This window comes from Cryptomeria japonica, unplaced genomic scaffold, assembly GCF_030272615.1.
Source record: "Cryptomeria japonica unplaced genomic scaffold, Sugi_1.0 HiC_scaffold_222, whole genome shotgun sequence".
Taxonomy (NCBI): Eukaryota; Viridiplantae; Streptophyta; class Pinopsida; order Cupressales; family Cupressaceae; genus Cryptomeria; species Cryptomeria japonica.
The window spans coordinates 62,501-77,176 of record NW_026729044.1 but is presented as its reverse complement, the minus strand read 5'-3'; the positions used below and the strand labels follow the sequence as shown (position 1 = coordinate 77,176).

General features: G+C 59.6%; 1 non-coding gene across 1 annotated transcript; it reads left to right on the top strand.

Annotated features, from left to right (window-relative positions):
* The first annotated feature begins 12,122 nt into the window (after positions 1-12,122).
* On the top strand, positions 12,123-12,241 carry LOC131868864 (5S ribosomal RNA). Its single transcript, XR_009367284.1, has one exon. It is a non-coding gene; the product is annotated as a 5S ribosomal RNA (ribosomal RNA).
* Positions 12,242-14,676: the final 2,435 nt, after the last annotated feature.

The following is a 14,676-nucleotide window of genomic DNA, read 5'->3' as shown; positions in this document are numbered from 1 at the left end:
ACAAGCATCCTCGGAAGAGGACAGTTCGAGTGACAGGTCAAATCCAAGAGTTCCGAAGACTACCTCCAGGAACAATCGGGAACAAGACCGATTACAAGTCGTCGAGTCTGTTACTGGGCGAACACGAGATGCGCACAGGAAATCGATCAGCCCTCACAATGGCCCAAGGCCAGAGATCGGACTGCTACGATTTACCCCAACAATCATCGTGCCACTCTTCGCAGAGAGGTGATAGACGCCAACGAGCCCGCGCATAGCAATCGAGGTGTAAAAAGGGCGTTGAAGGCAGGAAGCCTGGACGAAAGAGGCTACGAGGTCACCTCGAAGCGGTCTAAGAATCGGGCGCACTTGGGGCGACTACCAGTGCCAACCCCTTATCCCGCGGTGCGTCCGACACACAGAAATTTCCAAGGCGGCCAAGGAGCCTCCCCGCATAGCAATCGGGGTGTGAGGTTACGGATGCAGCATTGATAGCAATCGAGGTGTGAGGCGAAGGATGCAGAAGTGAGAGCCGAGGGATGTAGCAGAGATAGCAATCGGGGTGTGTGATGCAGAAGAGATAGCAATCGAGGTGTGCGGTGGGAAGGGCCCAGCAGCCAGAATGCATGAAGCGACGGATGAAGCAGTGATGACAACCGGGCTGTGAGGAGAGGAGGGATGCAGCCAAGAAAGCAATCAGGGCTCGAGGCAAGGGATGCATCAAGGATAGCAATCATGTTGTGAGGCGAGATTCCAAAGGCTAAACGTGAGAGGCTGCAGGGTCGACTCAGAGAGGTCTATGCATGTGAGAGGCTGAAAGCAAGGTCGACTCGGAGCGGTCTATGCATCGGGCGCGCTTGGGGCGACTACCAGTGCCAACCCCTTATCCCGCGACGCGTCCGACAAAGAGAACGTTCCAAGGCGGCAGAGGAGGTTACCAGCCGAAGGATGCAGTAGCAATAACAGGTATAGTTCCGCGGCGGCCGAGAAGACTCACCGCATAGGAATCGGGATGCGAGGCGAGGGATGCGGCGGGAAGGCCCCGACGGCTAAACGGAAGAGGCTGCAGGGCCGCCTCGGAATGGTCCAAGCATCGGATGCGATTGGGACGACTACCAGTGCCAACCCCTTATCCCGCGATGCGTCCGATACACAGATAGTTCCAAGGCGGCCGAGGAGCCTCACCGCATATCAATCGGGGTGCGAGGCGAGGGATGGGGCGGGAAGGCCCCAACGGCTAGACGGAAGAGGCTTCAGGGCCACCTCGGAATGGTCCAAGCATCGGACGCGCTTGGGGCGACTGCCAGTGCCAACCCCTTATCCCGCGATGCGTCCGATACACAGATGGTTCCAAGGCGGCCGAGGAGCCTCACCGCATAGCAATCGGGGGTGCGAGGCGAGGGATGGGGCGGGAAGGCCCCAACGGCTAGACGGAAGAGGCTTCAGGGCCGCCTAGGAATGGTCCAAGCATCGGACACGCTTGGGGCGACTACCAGTGACAGCCCCCTATCCCGCGATGCGTCCGATACGAAGATGGTTCCAAGGCGGCCGAGGAGCCTCACCGCATAGCAATCGGGGTGCGAGGTGGGGGATGCGGCGAGATGGCCCCAACGGCTAGACGGAAGAGGCCACAGGGCCGCGTCGGAATAGTCCAAGCATCGGACGCGCTTGGGGCGACTACCAGTGACAACCCCTTATCCCGCGATGCGTCCGATACGAAGATAGTTCCAAGGCGGCCGAGGAGCCTCACCGCATAGCAATCGGGGTGCGAGGTGGGGGATGCGGCGAGATGGCCCCAACGGCTAGACGGAAGAGGCTGCAGGGCCGCCTCGGAATAGTCCAAGCATCGGACGCGCTTGGGGCCACTACCAGTGACAACCCCTTATCCCGCAATGCGTCCGATACGAAGATAGTTCCAAGGCGGCCGAAGAGCCTCACCGCATAGCAATCGGGGTGCGAGGTGGGGGATGCGGCGAGATGGCCCCAACGGCTAGACGGAAGAGGCCACAGGGCCGCCTCGGAATAGTCCAAGCATCGGACGCGCTTGGGGCGACTACCAGTGACAACCCCTTATCCCGCGATGCGTCCGATACGAAGATAGTTCCCAGGCGGCCGAGGAGCCTCACCGCATAGCAATCGGGGTGCGAGGCGAGGGATGCGGCGAGATGGCCCCAAAGGCTAGACGGAAGAGGCTGCAGGGCTGCCTCGGAATAGTCCAAGCATCGGACGCGCTTGGGGTGACTACCACTGCCAACCCCTTATCCCGCGATGCGTTCGATACACAGATAGTTCCGAGGCGGCCGAGGAGGTGGGGGATGCAGCGAGATGGCCCCAACGGCTAGACGGAAGAGGCTGCAGGGCCGCCTCGGAATAGTCCAAGCATCGGACGCGCTTGGGGCGACTACCAGTGACAACCCCTTATCCCGCGATGCGTCCGATACACAGATAGTTCCGAGGCGGCCAAGGAGCCTCACCGCATAGCAATCGTGGTGCGAGGTGGGGGATGCGGCGAGATGGCCCCAACGGCTAGACGGAAGAGGCTGCAGGGCCGCCTCGGAATGGTCCAAGCATCGGATGCGCTTGGGGCGACTACCACTGCCAACCCCTTATCCCGCGATGCGTCCGATACACAGATAGTTCCAAGGCGGCCGAGGAGCCTCACAGCATAGCAATCAGGGTGCGAGGCGAGGGATGCGGCGAGAAAGCCCCAACGGCTAGAGGGAAGAGGCTTCAGGTCCGCCTCGGAATGGTCCAAGCATCGGACGCGCTTGGGGCGACTACCAGTGACAACCCCTTATCCCGCGACGCGTCCGATACACAGATAGTTCCAAGGCGGCCGAGGAGCCTCACCGCATAGCAATCGGGGTGCGAGGCGAGGGATGCGGCGAGAAGGACCCAACGGCTACACGGAAGAGGCTTCGGGGCCGCCTCGGAATGGTCCAAGCATCGGACGCGCTTGGGGCGACTACCAGTGACAACCCCTTATCCCGCGACGCGTCCGATACACAGATAGTTCCAAGGCGGCCGAGGAGCCTCACCGCATAGCAATCGGGGTGCGAGGCGAGGGATGCGGCGAGAAGGACCCAACGGCTACACGGAAGAGGCTTCGGGGCCGCCTCGGAATGGTCCAAGCATCGGACGCGCTTGGGGCGACTACCAGTGACAACCCCTTATCCCGCGACGCGTCCGATACACAGATAGTTCCAAGGCGGCCGAGGAGCCTCACCGCATAGCAATCGGGGTGCGAGGCGAGGGATGCGGCGAGAAGGACCCAACGGCTAGACGGAAGAGGCTTCGGGTCCGCCTCGGAATGGTCCAAGCATCGGACGCGCTTGGGGCGACTACCAGTGACAACCCCTTATCCCGCGACGCGTCCGATACACAGATAGTTCCAAGGCGGCCGAGGAGCCTCACCGCATAGCAATCGGGGTGCGAGGCGAGGGATGCGGCGAGAAGGACCCAACGGCTAGACGGAAGAGGCTTCGGGTCCGCCTCGGAATGGTCCAAGCATCGGACGCGCTTGGGGCGACTACCAGTGACAACCCCTTATCCCGCGACGCGTCCGATACACAGATAGTTCCAAGGCGGCCGAGGAGCCTCACCGCATAGCAATCGGGGTGCGAGGCGAGGGATGCGGCGAGAAGGACCCAACGGCTAGACGGAAGAGGCTTCGGGTCCGCCTCGGAATGGTCCAAGCATCGGACGCGCTTGGGGCGACTACCAGTGACAACCCCTTATCCCGCGACGCGTCCGATACACAGATAGTTCCGAGGCGGCCGAGGAGCCTCACCGCATAGCAATCGGGGTGCGAGGCGAAGGATGCGGCGAGAAGGACCCAACGGCTAGACGGAAGAGGCTTCGGGTCCGCCTCGGAATGGTCTAAGCATCGGACGCGCTTGGGGCGACTACCAGTGACAACCCCTTATCCCGCGACGCGTCCGATACACAGATAGTTCCAAGGCGGCCGAGGAGCCTCACCGCATAGCAATCGGGGTGCGAGGCGAGGGATGCGGCGAGAAGGACCCAACGGCTAGACGGAAGAGGCTTCAGGGCCGCCTCGGAATGGTCCAAGCATCGAACGCGCTTGGGGCGACTACCAGTGACAACCCCTTATCCCGCGACGCGTCCGATACACAGATAGTTCCGAGGCGGCCGAGGAGCCTCACCGCATAGCAATCGGGGTGCGAGGCGAGGGATGCGGCGAGAAGGACCCAACGGCTAGACGGAAGAGGCTTCAGGGCCGCCTCGGAATGGTCCAAGCATCGGACGCGCTTGGGGCGACTACCAGTGACAACCCCTTATCCCGCGACGCGTCCGATACACAGATAGTTCCGAGGCGGCCGAGGAGCCTCACCGCATAGCAATCGGGGTGCGAGGCGAGGGATGCGGCGAGAAGGACCCAACGGCTAGACGGAAGAGGCTTCAGGGCCGCCTCGGAATGGTCCAAGCATCGGACGCGCTTGGGGCGACTACCAATGACAACCCCTTATCCCGCGACGCGTCCGATACACAGATAGTTCCGAGGCGGCCGAGGAGCCTCACCGCATAGCAATCGGGGTGCGAGGCGAGGGATGCGGCGAGAAGGACCCAACGGCTAGACGGAAGAGGCTTCAGGGCCGCCTCGGAATGGTCCAAGCATCGGACGCGCTTGGGGCGACTACCAGTGACAACCCCTTATCCCGCGACGCGTCCGATACACAGATAGTTCCGAGGCGGCCGAGGAGCCTCACCGCATAGCAATCGGGGTGCGAGGCGAGGGATGCGGCGAGAAGGACCCAACGGCTAGACGGAAGAGGCTTCAGGGCCGCCTCGGAATGGTCCAAGCATCGGACGCGCTTGGGGCGACTACCGTTGCCAACCCCTTATCCCGCGATGCGTCTGATACACAGATAGTTCCGAGGCGGCCGAGGAGCCTCACCGCATAGCAATCGGGTTGCGAGGCAGATTATTGGGAAGGGAACCCCCTGGGATGCGGCTCAAGCAGTGCCCAAAGGGACTGGAATGCGGAATCACATCGAGAGACCCAAATGCTATACGAGGGCTCAAATCGAATTATCGATTTGGCCACGACATGGACGCATCGGAACGACTACCTTTGCCGAACCACTCGCAATTGCATCCATACCGAAACCAATAGACATTTCCGTTAGAGCCCTCGCATAGCATTCGGGAATCTCGCATGCCCCTCTAAATCGACCAATGCTGGCGCTCAATGAAAATCCGAGCGCTACCACCGTTCGAGCGCCAGCATTGGTCGAGTTAGAGGGGCACGGGGGAGAATGCTCCAGTCAACACCTCCCCTATATAAGTTATTTGTCCGATTCTCGCACAACCGTAGTCTGCCTCGTCGAATCAAACAACGGTCCCAGATTCCGACTTCCGTTCCGTAGAGACCCAAAAGCTAGATGGAGGCTCGCAAGAAAGAGAGTCGGCGCATAGCAATCGGGTTTCTCGAACGTTTAGGGACCGAGCTCACTTGCGGATAGGGCAAAATCCGCCAAGCAACCCAAAAGCTAGACGGGGGCTCGAATCGAATCGCCTAGGCGGCCACAACAACGACGTGTTGGATCGACTACCAGTGCCAAACCATTCAGCAAGACTAGTCTGTGTCGAGGCCGGATAGAGATTCTCAGAGAGCGCCCGCATAGCATTTAGGAGACCTGCCGCGTCCCTCACACTCGACAAATGGTGGTGCACGTTTATAAATCCGAGCGATCCCAACCCTTTCAAGCACCAACATCGGTCGAGATAGAGGGGCACGGAGGGGGCTGCGTGAGACAACACAGTCCCCTATATAAGTTATTTGTCCGATTCTCACACATCCGAAGAATGGTCATCAAATCGGACAACAGCCCAAACTTCCGACTTCCGTCCCAGAAAGCCCAAGAGCTATCTAAAACGTTCATGGCCGGAACTCGATCGCGGCTATACCAGTCCGCCAAGCAACCCAAAAGCTAGACTGGAGCTCTAGTCGAATCACCTCTGTGGCCATTGCAAGGACGTGTTGGAGCGACTACCATTGCCGAACCATTCCGCAGGTCGAGTCCATACCAAGGCCGCATAGAGATTCACGATGAGCTCCTGCATAGCAATCAGGAGACTTGCCGTGTCCATCACAATCGATAAATCCTGGTGCAAGATTTTTGCATCCGAGCGCTCCAACCAGTCGAGCACCAGCATCAATCGACATAAACGGGCACGGGGGGAGGATGCTCGAGAACACTACCTCCCCTATATAAGTTATTTGTCCGATTCTCAAGCAGCCGAAGTCTGGTCATCGAATCGGGTCAAAGACCACAACTTCCGACTTTACCCACAATGCAAGTCATCGAATCGAACATCGGCCCCCGAGTCGGACTCCATGCGTATGTCAGGTCATCGGACCCAAATTCCGCCTTCCTGCGCATGGCGGGCCATCAATATCAACTCGGTCATCGGACCCAAACTCCGCCTTTTTGCGTATGGCACGCCTTCAAATCGGTCATCGGACCCAAATTCCGCCTTCCTGTGCATGGCGGGCCATCAACATCAACTCGGTCATCGGACCCAAATTCCGCCTTTCTGCGCATGGCACGCCATCAACTCGGTCATCGGACCCAAATTCCGCCTTCCTGCGCATGGCAGGTCATCGGACACAAATTCAGACCTCGCCAATATGCCTACGTATCGAATCGGTCATCGGACCCAACTTCCGACTTCATCCATACTGTAGGGTCTTTGAGGTTGGCGCGGTGCGCTCAACCCAGGGAGTCGACCCATCGAAGCATACACCTCCCCTATATAAGCTATTTGTCCGATTCCCACACCTGTGTAGTTTGCACCTCTGACCAGGACATCGACCCCAACTTCCGAACTCGACTGCAACGACGGCACCAGCGCCTTGGTGCGCACCTTGCGACGCACAGTCCCAACATTCGCCTTCCTGCACATGGCAGGTCATCGGACCCAAATTCCGACCTCGCGAGTATGCCTACATATCGAATCGGTCATCGGACCCAACTTCCGACTTCATCCATACCGTAGGGTCTTTGAGGTTGGCGCGGTGCGCTCAACCCGGGGAGTCGACCCAACGAAGCATACACCTCCCCTATATAAGCTATTTGTCCGATTCCCACACCTGTGTAGTTTGCACCTCCGATCAAGACATCGACCCCAACTTCCGAACTCGCCTCCAACGACCGAACCAGCGCCTTGGTGCGCACCTTGCAACGCACAGTGCCAACATTCGCCTTCCTGCACGTGGCAGGTCATCGGACCCAAATTCCGACCTCGCGAGTATGCCTACATATCGAATCGGTCATCGGACCCAACTTCCGACTTCATCCATACCGTAGGGTCTTTGAGGTTGGCGCGGTGCGCTCAACCCGGGGAGTCGACCCAACGAAGCATACACCTCCCCTATATAAGCTATTTGTCCGATTCCCACACCTGTGTAGCTTGCACCTCCGATCAGGACATCGACCCCAACTTCCGAACTCGACTAAAAAGACCGCACCAGCGCCTTGGTGTGCACCTTGCAACGCACAGTGTCAACATTCGCCTTCCTGCACATGGCAGGTCATCGGACCCAAATTCCGACCTCATGAGCATACCTACTAATCGAATTGGTCATCGGACCCAACTTCCGACTTCATCCATACCGTAGGGTCTTTGAGGTTGGCGCGGTGCGCTCAACCTGGGGAGTCGACCCATCGAAGCATACACCTCCCCTATATAAGCTATTTGTCCGATTCCGACACCTGTGTAGTTTGCACCTCCGCTCAGGACATCGACCCCAACTTCCGAACTCGCCTGCAACGACCGAACCAGCGCCTTGGTGCGCACCAAAAGTGCGCACTTTTGGAGGGCACTTTTGTGCGCTCCAAAGGTGCGCACTTTTGGAGGGCACTTTTCTGCGCTCCAAAGGTGCGCACTTTTGGAGGGCACTTTTTGGAGGGCACTTTTCTGCGCTCCAAAGGTGCGCACTTTTGGAGGGCACTTTTTGGAGGGCACTTTTCTGCGCTCCAAAGGTGCGCACTTTTGGAGGGCACTTTTTGGAGGGCACTTTTCTGCGCTCCAAAGGTGCGCACTTTTGGAGGGCACTTTTTGGAGGGCACTTTTCTGCGCTCCAAAGGTGCGCACTTTTGGAGGGCACTTTTTGGAGGGCACTTTTCTGCGCTCCAAAGGTGCGCACTTTTGGAGGGCACTTTTCTGCGCTCCAAAGGTGCGCACTTTTGGAGGGCACTTTTTGGAGGGCACTTTTCTGCGCTCCAAAGGTGCGCACTTTTGGAGGGCACTTTTTGGAGGGCACTTTTCTGCGCTCCAAAGGTGCGCACTTTTGGAGGGCACTTTTTGGAGGGCACTTTTCTGCGCTCCAAAGGTGCGCACTTTTGGAGGGCACTTTTGTGCACTCCAAAGGTGCGCACTTTTGGAGGGCACTTTTCCTGTGCTCCAAAGGTGCACACCTAGGTGAGCACCTTCGACCACACCTTGTAGCACACCAAACTCTGACTTTCGACTTCATCCGCAATGCAGGGTCTTTGAGGTTGGCGCAATGCGCACAACCAGGGGAGTCGACCCATCAAACCCAACACCTCCCCTATATAAGCTATTTGTCTGATTCTCATACATGCGTAGCCTGCAGGAGCAATTAGGACATCGACCCCAACTTTCGGCTTCTAAACGAAAACAAGGTCTTTGAGGTTGGTGTAATGCGAACAACTAGGGGAGTCAACCCATCAAACCCAACACCTCCCCTATATAAGCTATTTGTCTGATTCTCATACATGTGTAGTCTACAGGAGCAATTAGGACATCGACCCCAACTTTTGACTTCTTAACGAAAACAAGGTCTTTGAGGTTGACGTAATGCGCACAACCAGGGGAGTCGACCCATCAAACCCAACACCTCCCCTATATAAGCTATTTGTCCGATTCTCATACATGTGTAGCCTGCAGGAGCCATTAGGACATTGACCCCAACTTTTGACTTCTTAACGAAAACAAGGTCTTTGAGGTTGGCGTAATGCGCACAACCAAGGGAGTTGACCCATCAAACCCAACACCTCCCCTATATAAGCTATTTGTCTGATTCTCATACATGTGTAGCCTGCAACAACGATTAGGACATCCACCCCAACTTCTGAATTCGTCTGCGTTGACCGCACCAAAGGTGCACGCCTTGGTGCTCACCAAAATCCGACTTCCGACTTCTTCTGCTATGCGGGGTCTTTGAGGTTGGCGCAGTGCGCACAACCAGGGGAGTCAACCCACCGAATGCAACACCTCCCCTATATAAGCTATTTGTCTGATTCTCATACATGCGTAGACTGCAGCAATGATTAGGACATCCACCCCAACTTTTGACTTCTTAAACAAGACAGGGTCTTTGAAGTTGGTGCAGTGCACACAACCAGGGGAGTCGACCCATCAAACGCAACACCTCCCCTATATAAAGCTATTTGTCCGATTCTCATACGTGTAGTCTGCAGCAGCGATTAGGACATCGACCCCAACTTCCGAATTCGTTTGCATTGACCGCACCAAAGGTGCACGCCTTGGTGTGCACCCTGGAGTGCACTTTGGTGCTCACCTCGGTGCACACTTTGGTGTGCACCTCGGTGTGCACCAAAGGTGCGCACCTTGGAGCGCACCAAAGGTGTACACTTTGGAGCGCACCACATAGGGTCTTTGAGAGGTTGGCGCAGTGCGCACACCAAGGTGGGTGTTGAGGTGCGTGCCGAGGTGGGTGGGTGCTAGGGTGCGCTCCATGGTGGGTGCCAGGGTGGGTGCGTGCTAGGGTGGATTCCAAAGAGGGTCATAGGGTGGGTGCCAAGGTGGGTTGGTGATATAGTGGGTTCAAAGGTGGGTACTAGGGTGGGTTCCAAGGTGGGTCACAAGTTGGGTGCCAGGATGCGTGGGTGTTAGGTTGGGTGCCAAGGTGGGCTCCTGCGTGGGTGGGTGCTAGGGTGGGTTTCAAGGTGGACGCGAGGGCGGGTGCCAAGGTGGGTAACAAGTTGGGTGTTAGGATGGGTGAGTGCTAGAGTGGGTGCCAAGGTGGGTGGGTGCTAAGGTGGATGCCAAGGTGGTTCACAGGGTGGGTGGGTTCTAGGGTGAGTTCCAAGGTGGGTCACAGGTTCAGTGCTAGGGTGGGTGTCAAGGCGGGTGTCGAGGTGCCTGGGTGCTAGGGTGTGGATGCCAATGTGGGTCATAGGGTGGGTACTAGGGTGGGCTGCAATGTGGGTGCCAAGGTGGGTAACATGCTCGGTGGGTTCTAAATTGGGTGCCAGGGTGGGTGTGCACCCACCTTGCCCGAGGTGGGTGCCAAGGTGCCAGTGTGGGTGGGTGCTAAGGTGGATGCCAAGGTGGGTGAGAAGGTGGGTGATAGGTTGAGTGGTAGGATGGGTGGGTGCCAAGATGGGTCACAGGGTGGGTGCAAGGGTGGGTAGGTGCTAGGGTTGGTGTCAGGGTGGGTGGGTGCTAGGTTGGGTTCCAAGGTGGGTGCGAGGGTGAGTGTCAAGGTGGGTCACAGGTTAGGTGCTAGGATGGGTGAGTGCTAGGGTGCAAAGGTGCCAGGGTGGGTGCTAGGATGGGTCGATGCTAGGGTGAGTGGCAAGGTGGGTCCACAAGTGTCAAGGTGGGTGCCGAGGTGGGTGCCAAGTCGGCGACTGCTATGGTGGATGCCAAGGTGGGTCACGGGGTGGGTGCCAAGTTGCTAGGTTGGGTTCCAAGGTGGGTGCCAACGTGGGTGCTAGGGTGCGTGGGTTAAAGGGTGTGTCACAACGTGGGTGCCAGGATGGGTGCGCACCCACACTGGCCAAGACGGGTGCGGGTGCAAGGTTGGGTTCCAAGCCCGGTCACAGGCTGGGTGCTAGGATGGGTGGGTGCCAAGGTGGGCACCAGGGTGGGTGCACCCACCCTGGCCAAGGTGGGTCACGGGGTGGGTCCTAGGGTGGGTAACGGGGTGGGTACTAAGGTGCGTGCCAAGGTGGGTCATAGGGTGGGTGCCAAGGTGGGCACCAGGGTGGGTGTGCACCAACCCTAGCCAGGGTAGGTCACGGGGTGGTTGTCGGGGTGGGCGTCAAGGAGCCAAGGTGGGTGGCAAGTAGCCAAGTTGCGTGCCAAGGTGGGTGTCGGGGTGGGTGCCAAGGATCCAAGGTGGGTGCCAAGGAACCAAGGTGGGTGTCTGGGTGGGTGCCGAGGTGGGAGCCAGGGTGGGTCCCAAGGTGAGTGCAAAGGTGGGTGCCAGGGTCAAGGTGAGTGCCAATGTGGGTTCCAAGGTGCCAGGGTCAGGGTGAGTGCCAATGTGGGTTCAAAGGTGCTAAGTTGGGTGCGAGGTTGGGTGCGAGGGTGGGTGGGTGCCAAGGTGTGCTAGGTGGAAGCCCGGGTGGGTCGGCATCCCATGGGTGTCGAGTTGGGTGCCTGATGGGTGCTTCTTGTCAAGTTTTAGTCGTCGGGACTCATTTCGAGCCTTAGAGGTCGTTTCTTGTCCGGTTGCCCTGTCTTCGACCTGGGAACCCAATTTTGGTCCTCGGGTCCCATTTTTTTTTGTCTCGCATCCCACTTTTGGCCTGTGGCCTTTTCGGGGTCGATTCTCGTTTTGGGCATCAGAGCATGTTTCTTCTCCTAAAACCCAATATTTGTTTATTAAGTCTCGGAACACATTTTTGTTCTCGTGGACCCATCATGGGTCTTGGAACGCATTTGTGGTCCTTGGGTCCCATTTTGCATCCCGAAACTTGTGTTTTGGTGCTTGATCCCTATTTTGGGTGCCCACCTTGCACCAAGTGCGCACCCGGGGCAAACCGAGCGCCTTGGTGCACCGGGGCAAGATCGAGCGTGCACCCGAGGCGCCCCGAACATGCACCAAGGTGCACTCGGCCCACATGTGAGCGCAGGTCGTTGCGCCCGAGGTGGTGTGTGGGCACCGCGTTGCAGACGGGACACTGCACGCACACGACGCCCCCTCCAGGTGCACGCACGTAGGCCGGGCCGGGTGCACACCCGACGCCCTAGCAAGGTGCGCGCACCCGGGCAGGGCTCACACTTGGCGAACGGGGCGCACTTCGCGAGGGAGGGTGTGCACCTCGACGGGGGTGGGTGGCCGGGGTGGATTCGCACGTGGGTCGCGGTTTGCTAAGTACACACTGCGACAAGCTCATAACGGGTGCGATCATACCAGCGTTAGTGCACCGGATCCCATCAGAACTCCGCAGTTAAGCGCGCTTGGGCCGGAGTAGTACTGGGATGGGTGACCTCCCGGGAAGTCCCGGTGTTGCACCCTTTTTTAGTTTTTCGCCGGGCGTCGCAATGCTATTTGAATAAACCTTTTGCCCGTTTGCGTTCTCGTCGGGGCCGGGCCGGGCCGGGGTGCGCTGCCCGCACTACCGCGCGCGCGGGGGCGACACCGAGCGCGCACCCGAGGCGCCCCGAGCACACAGGCCACGGTGCAACCCGGGCGTTGTGCGCGCACCCCGGTGCGCCCGAGGTGCTGCGCGCGCACCCAGGTGAAATCGGTGTGCACCTCGGCCAGTGCGCGCTCGGTCGAGTCGCGCACGTTGGCCAAGGTGCACGGTGATGTTTCTTACTCTAAGGTTCCGCACCAGACGCCCGGGACAGGTGAGCGAAGCTGGGCGGGGCCGGGTGCGCGGCCGGGGCAGGTGCACGCAGCTGGAGAGAGCTTTGGAGCACACTTCGGAGCGCACCAATGATGCGCTCCATTCAAAAGTTTCCTGAAAAGGCAAAAAAAGTTGAGATTATAGAATTTCCCACTTGAGAGATTGTAAAAAAAAAAAATTTAAAATGAAGGAAACGCGGGTGCCAAGGTGTGCGCAGCCCAGCCAAGGTGTGCGCACCAAGGCGCCCACCCTGGCGAAGGTGCACGCAAGGTGCGCACCCGAGGCAAACCGGACAATTAACCCAACTTTCGACTTCGCGCGCACCTTGGAGCGCACTTCGGAGCGCTCCTTGGTGCGCACCAATCTTGGGCACCTCGGAGTGCACCATGGCGCCCACCAAGGTGCGCACCCGGGGCAAACCGAGCTCCGACTTCGTGCGCACCTTGGAGCGCACGAAAGGTGCGCACCATGGCGCCCACCAAGGTGCGCAGCCCAGCCAAGGCGTGCGCATCAAGGTGCGCACCCTGGCGAAGGTGCGCACCCGGGGCAAACCGAGCTCCGACTTCGTGCGCACCTTGGAGCGCACAAAAGGTGCGCAACCCAGCCAAGGTGTGCGCACCCCGGTCAAACCGAGCTCCGAATCGTGCGCACCAGAGGTGCACGCCATCGTGCGCACCTTGGAGCACACTTCGGAGCCCTCCTTGGTGCGCGCCGATGTTGCGCACCTCGGAGCGCACCCGGGGAAAACAATGCAATTAACCCGACTTTCGACTTCGTGGGCACCTCGGAGCGCTCTCGGGTTCGCACCTCGGAGCACACCGAGGTGCGCACCTTTGATGCGCTGCCTTCACCAATTTCCAGAAAAGGCAAGAAAACATTGAGAAGGTGTGCGCACCGAGGTGCCCACCCTGGCGAAGGTGCACGCGAGGTGCGCACCCGGGGCAAACCGGGCTCCGACTTCGTGCACGCCGCACCTTGGAGCACACTTCGGAGCGCTCCTTGGTGCGCACCAGGGCGCGCAACCCAGCCGAGGTGCCCACCCCGGCGAAGGTGCACGCGAGGTGCGCACCCGGGGCAAACCGGGCTCCGACTTCGTGCACGCCATGGTGCCCACCGCGGCGAAGGTGCACGCGAGGTGCGCACCCGGGGCAAACCGGGCTCCGACTTCGTGCACGCCGCACCTTGGAGCACACTTCGGAGCGCTCCTTGGTGCGCACCATGGTGCCCACCAGGGCGCGCAACCCCGCCGAAGGTGCACGCGAGGTGCGCACCCGGGGCAAACCGGGCTCCGACTTCGTGCACGCCGCACCTTGGAGCACACTTCGGAGCGCTCCTTGGTGCGCACCATGGTGCCCACCAGGGCGCGCAACCCCGCCGAAGGTGCACGCGAGGTGCGCACCCGGGGCAAACCGGGCTCCGACTTCGTGCACGCCATGGTGCGCACCGCGGCGAAGGTGCGCACCCGGGGCAAACCGGGCTCCGACTTCGTGCACGCCGCACCTTGGAGCACACTTCGGAGCGCTCCTTGGTGCGCACCAGGGCGCGCAACCCAGCCGAGGTGCCCACCCCGGCGAAGGTGCACGCGAGGTGCGTACCCGGGGCAAACCGGGCTCCGACTTCGTGCACGCCGCACCTTGGAGCACACTTCGGAGCGCTCCTTGGTGCGCACCATGGTGCCCACCAGGCCGCGCAACCCAGCCAAGGTGTGCGCACCAAGGTGCACGCGAGGTGCGCACCCGGGGCAAACCGGGGTCCGACTTCGTGCACGCCGCACCTTGGAGCACACATCGGGGCGCTCCCGGGTTCGCACCGGCGTTGCGCACCGTGGTGGGCACCTCGGAGCACACCAAGGTGGGCAGCGAGGTGCGCACCTTTGATGCGATGCCTTCACTAATTTCCATAAAAGGCAAAAAAAAAACGAGATTTTAAAATTTCCGTTTTGAAAGATAGTGAGAAAAAGGGAATGCTGGTGCCATCTTGAGCCCGCCCTGGTGCGCAGCCCAGCCAAGGTGTGCGCACCAAGGTGCCCACCCTGGCGAAGGTGCGCGCCCGGGCAATTAACCCAACTTCCAACTTCGCGCGCGCCAGGGTGGGAGCGCAC